This window comes from Schistocerca gregaria, chromosome 10 (genome assembly GCF_023897955.1).
Source record: "Schistocerca gregaria isolate iqSchGreg1 chromosome 10, iqSchGreg1.2, whole genome shotgun sequence".
Taxonomy (NCBI): domain Eukaryota; kingdom Metazoa; phylum Arthropoda; class Insecta; order Orthoptera; family Acrididae; genus Schistocerca; species Schistocerca gregaria.
The window spans coordinates 145,785,697-145,791,696 of record NC_064929.1 but is presented as its reverse complement, the minus strand read 5'-3'; positions in this window follow the sequence as shown (position 1 = coordinate 145,791,696).

The following is a 6,000-nucleotide window of genomic DNA, read 5'->3' as shown; positions in this document are numbered from 1 at the left end:
CGTGACCGGCGCTAGCAGCGCGTATCGATATATCCCCTCTCGTAACATCTTTGCTCGACTGCTGTTACATCCTGGTAGTTGTCTGTCGTAAGCGAGTTCGGATTCCGAGTTCAGATGACCAGCCAGTTGGAACGCGTCTGGAGCGCAGTCCGGACCTGCCAGTCGGGAAGTTGCAATGCGGCACCAGTGCAGTCGGGTTGGAGCAGTAGTGAGGTCTGCGTCGACCTGGCTCGCCCGACCATTACCGCCACGCTTCACTTGAGCCGGGACACGGTCTTGGTGGATCGTCGGTAGGTCGTCCTACCGGACGACGCGTTTTGGCTTGCAGGTCATTCATGAGTCGGCTGTGTGTGTGTGTGTATGTGTGTGTGTGTGTGTGTGTGTGTGTGTGTGTGTTTGTGTGTTTGTGTTTGTGTTTGTGTTTGTGTTTTTTGTGTTTGTGTTTGTGTGACTGTTTGTGTGACTGTTTGTGTGAGTGTTTGTGTTTGTGTGAGTGTTTGTGTTTGTGTGAGTGTTTGTGTTTGTGTGAGTGTTTGTGTTTGTGTGAGTGTTTGTGTTTGTGTGAGTGTTTGTGTTTGTGTTTGTGTTTGTGTTTGTGTGAGTGTTTGTGTTTGTGTTTGTGCTTGTGTTTGTGTTTGTGTGTGCATCGACTCTCGATATGTCTTCATGCTTGCTTAGTCACTGTTGGGTATCGTTCAAGTCTTCGTGCAAGTGTTTGTCAGGTTGCGTGTGTAGCTGTCGTTATTTCTACTGACGACCATTTTAGATGTCGGCATTCTCCGGGGAGTCGGTCGGATGGTGGCGACCAGGAAAGTTATCGACGCGCGGTGCAGTCGGCTGGGTCCGCTGGCGATCCCTGCCCAGTGCCGGAGCGGGTGTGGAGCTGTCCGATCGCTACGAGCTTCGTGGTTCCCGACCCAGGATGTCAAAGTTGAGTAGTGGTTTCAACTATCCGAGCTACGTCCATTCACGTTGCGTGGTTCGCTCCGGTCGTTCGGTGTTGGGGAGGTTTTTCTGTGAGCAACACCTAGTGTTTCTATTGCTGAAGTTTAGCCGCCATGCTGTGCAATTAAGTATATTGGTTGACTACAATTAGAGTGCACCCGAGCAATTTTCTGCCTTGTGGCCGTCAATATTCTGGTTACCTGCCCTGACCACAAACGTAAATTCAGGCAGTGTTCGTTTTTGGTAAAGTTAACTGTATTACCGTATTTCAAATTCAAGTGCACCAGCTGAATTTTCTGCCTTGTGGCCGTTAGTGTTCCCGTTATCTGCCCTGGCCACTAACGTGATGGCCGGCGGGCCGGGGTGGCCGAGCGGTTCTATGCGCTACAGTCTGGAACCGCACGACCGCTACAGTCGCAGGTTCGAAACCTGCCTCGGGCATGGATGTGGGTGACGTCCTTAGGTTAGTTAGGTGTAAGCAGTTCTAGGGGACTGATGAGGTCAGAAGTCCCATAGTACTCAGAGCCATTTTTGAACTAACGTAATGTCAGGGAGCGTCCTTTCCTCACCTGTTGTCGCTGTCCAACATAGCGTGTAGTTTTGACAGCTAATACATATTTCATTGTGGATAATCACGTTCGTAACCTTTTGTGTTTGAGTTCTCATGTACCAATTGGTGGCAAGCAAGCCGTTGTGTCGGTGGGTCCGTAGCTGTCCCTTGGTTGGGTTCCGACGGATCAATTGTAGCTGGGCTCACCACCTGTCTCACCTAAGTGAACGAGGGCAGACCGACCTCCCTGGAGGCTTCTGAGTGCCGTTTCCTTTACTGTACTTCTCACCGATGTTTGATTACCTATTTATAGTCTATCATAGTAAATTATTTAAAACGTCCGCCACGGTAGCTGAGTGGTCAGCGCGACAGACTGTCAATCCAAAGGGCTCGGGTTCGATTCCCGGCTGGGTCGGAGATTTTCTCCACTCAGGGACTGGGTGTTGTGTTGTGATAATCATCATCATTTAATCACCATCGACGCGCAAGTCGCCGAAGAGGCGTCAAATCGAAAGACTTGCACCAGGCGAACGGTCTACCCGACGGGAGGCCCTCGTCACACGACATTTCAATTTCATTTAAAACATTTTTGTTTTTACTGGACATTATGTATGTTTCAGTATTGGAAAATCAATTGTGGGCCTTAAGCCGCTTTAAACCTTTTTCTCGAAATTACCCTTTATGCAAAAACACTGCGGCCTTCTGCCTTAAAAGATTATGATAATATATTATAAAATTTTCAAATTTAATTGTGGCCCTCAGCAGCTTGTACATGCGTGCATATGTTTGTTCTATCTACTCTTGCCTTGAGACTTCATACCTAACTGTAAGAGTGCAGAAAGTTGAAATAAGCAGTTCACATGTTGTTGTTGTGGTCTTCAGTCCTGAGACTGGTTTGATGCAGCTCGCCATCCTACTCTATTCTGTGCAAGCTTCTTCATCTCCCAGTACCTACTGTAACCTACATCCTTCTGAATCTGTTTGGTGTATTCATCTCTTGCTCTCCTCTTACGATTATTACCCTCCAGGCTGCCCTCCAATACTAAATTTGTGATCCCTCGATGTCTCAGAACATTTCCTACCAACCGATCCCTTCTTCTAGTCGAGTTGTGCCACAAGCTCCTCTTCTCCCCAATTCTATTCAATACCTCCTCATTAGTTATGTGATCTACCCATCTGATCTTCAGCATTCTTCTGTAGCAACACATTTCGAAAGCTTCTATTCTCTTCTTGTCTAAACTATTTATCGTCCACGTTTCATTTCCACACATGGCTACACTCCATACAAGTACTTTCAGAAACGACTTCCTGACACTTAAATCTATACTCGACGTTAACAAATTTTTCTTCTTCAGAAACGCTTTCATTGCTATTGCCAGTCTAGATTTTATATCCTCTCTACTTCGACCATCATCAGTTATTTTGCTCCCCAAATAGCAGAACTCCTTTACTACTTTTTCTCATTTCCTAATCTAATTCCTCAACATCACCCGACTTAATTCGACCACATTCCATTATCCTCGTTTTGCTTTTGTTCATATTCATCTTATGTCCTCCTTTCAAGACATCTATTCCTTTCAGCTGCTCTTCCAGTTCCTTTCCTGTCTCTGACAAAATTACAACGTCGTCGATGAACCTCAAAGTTTTTATTTCTTCTCCATGGATTTTAATTCCTACTCTGGACTTTTATTTTGTTTCTTTCACTACTTGCTCAATGTACAGATTGAACAACATTGGGGATGGGTACAACCGTGTCTCACTCCAATGAATCCTTCCCTTTCATGCCCCTCGACTCTTATAACTGCCATCTGGTTTCTGTACAAATTGTAAATAGCCTTTCGCTCTCTGTATTTTAGCCCTCCACCTTATGCAAAATACGCAGAACAATGAAGTGAAATACCTACCTTTACTTTTTCGTCTTGTGGGACGAGAGTGGTTTGTTGGAGTTTCATAAACCATAGCAAACTCACATTTCAACAGCACGTTAACAAGTCTCTTGCACAAATCAAGTTATAAATACACACTTTTACCACTTTTTACTGACATCTGGTAGCAGGTATTGGGAAGTACAATGCAATGTGACACGCGGTCTAGCAATTAATTATGCAGTTTCGTGATAAGGGGTGTACCAAAACCTCCACAGAACTTTCGGGTCAAAAGTACTAGCACCTGGTCAAATTCAAGAAAAATTTCACTTTTATCTTCTCCTTGCAATGAAGAACAGAATTAATCCAAGTTTGTCAGAACAGGTTTTTCAATAATCTTGAATTCTGTAAATGTATTGTTGATACAGATTAGATTAGTACTTGTTCCATAGATCATGAATACGACACTTCGTAATGATGTGGAACGTGCCAGGTTAATAAAAGGTGTCTATACAAGATATTACATTATACAAAATATTACATGATACTTAATTTTTTTTGGGTGGAGGTGGGGAAAATACCCACATACTGTATCCAAAAATTTGTCTAATGAGTAGAAGGAGTTCCCATTCAGAAATTCTTTTAATTTCCCTTTAAATGTTATATGGCTATCTGACTTTTCATGTTATTAGGTAAGCGACCAAAGACTTTTGTGGCAGCATAATTTACCCCTTTCTTAGTCAAAGTTAGATTTACCCTTGAGTAGTGAAGATCATCCTTTCTCCTAGTGTTGTAGCCATGTACACTGCTATTACTTTTGAATTTGTTCTGATTGTTAATAACAAATTTCATAAGTGAATATATATATATATATATATATATATATATATATATATATATATATATATATATATATATATATATATATATATATATATATATTGTGAGGCTAAAGTGAAGATCCCTAGCTCTTTAAATATCTGCAGGATTATCTTGGATGAGCTCCAGCAATTACTATGATTACACGCTTTTGCGCAATGAACACTCTTTTACTCAGTGATGAGTTACCCCAGAATATGAAGCCATACAAAAACAGAGAATGAAAATATTCGTGATAAGCTAATTTACTGGGATGTATATCGCCAAAATTTGCAATGACCCTAATAGCATAAGTAGCTGAACTCAAATGTTTCAACAGATCTTCAGTATGTGTGTGTGTGTTTTTTTTCCAGTGCAACCCCTCATCAGTGCATACACCTAGAAATTTTGAATATTCTACCATAACTACCGATTTCTGATCGAAGTCTGTACTTATTAATGATAGCACTGTGTGGAACTGTATATACTTTGTTTTGTCAAAGTTTAATGAGAGCCCATTTGCACAGAATCACTTAATGATTTTCTGAAAATCATCGTTTATAATTTCATCAGTCAATTCTTGTCTGTTAGGTGTGATAGCTATACGTGTATCATAGGGCAAAAGTATCAGCTTTGCATCTTCGTGAATATAAAATGACAAGTCATTAATATATATTAAGAACAGCAGAGGAACCAAAACCGAACCTTGTGGCACCCCGTGATTGTTCCCCAGTTTGAGAAATCACCAGTTTTTGCATATTATGTGAACTGAGGGGTATCTGTTGAGAGGACAGACAAACATGTGGTTCCTGAAGAGGGGCAGCAGCCTTTTCAGTAGTTGCAAGGGACAACAGCCTCGATGATTGACTGATCTGGCCTTGTAACACAGTGGCCTTGCTGTTCTGGTAGTGCGAACGGCTGAAAGCAAGCGGAAACTACAGCCGTAATTTTTCCCGAGGGTATGCAGCTTTACTGTATGATAAAATGATGATAAAGACCTCTTGGATAAAACATTCCGGAGGTAAAATAGTCCCCCATTCGGATCTCTGGGCGGGGACTATTTAAGAGGACATGTCTATCAGGAGAAAGAATACTGGCGTTCTACGGATCGAAGCGTGGAATTAATGGGGAAGATAGGTTAGAAAATTTAAAAAGGGAAATGGATAGGTTAAAGTTAGATATAGTAGGGATTAGTGAAGTTCGGTGGCAGGAGGAACAAGACTTTTGGTCAGGTTATAAATACAAAATCAAATAGAGGTAATGCAGGAGTAGGTTTAATAATGAATAAAAAAATAGAAGTACCGGTAAGCTACTACAAACAGCATAGTGAACGCATTATTGTGGCCAAGATAGACACGAATCTCACGTCTACTACAGTAGTACAAATTTATATCCCAACTAGCTCTGCAGATGACGAAGAAATTGATGAAAGGTATGAGGAGATAAAAGAAATTATTCAGGTAGGGAAGGGAGACGAAAATTTTATAGTCATTGGTGACTGGAACTCGAGAGTAGGAAAAGGGAGACAAGGAAACGTAGTAGGTGAATATGGAATGAGAGTAAGGAGTGAAAGAGGAAGCCGCCTGGTAGAATTTTGCACAGAGCACAACTTAATCATAGCTAACACTTGGTTCAAGAATCATAAAAGAAGGTTGTATACATGGAGGAATCCTGGAGATACTAAAAGGTATCAGATAGATATATAATGGTAAGTCAGACATTTAGGAATCAGGTTTTAATTGTAGGACATTTCCAGGGGCAGTTGTGGACTCTGACCACAAT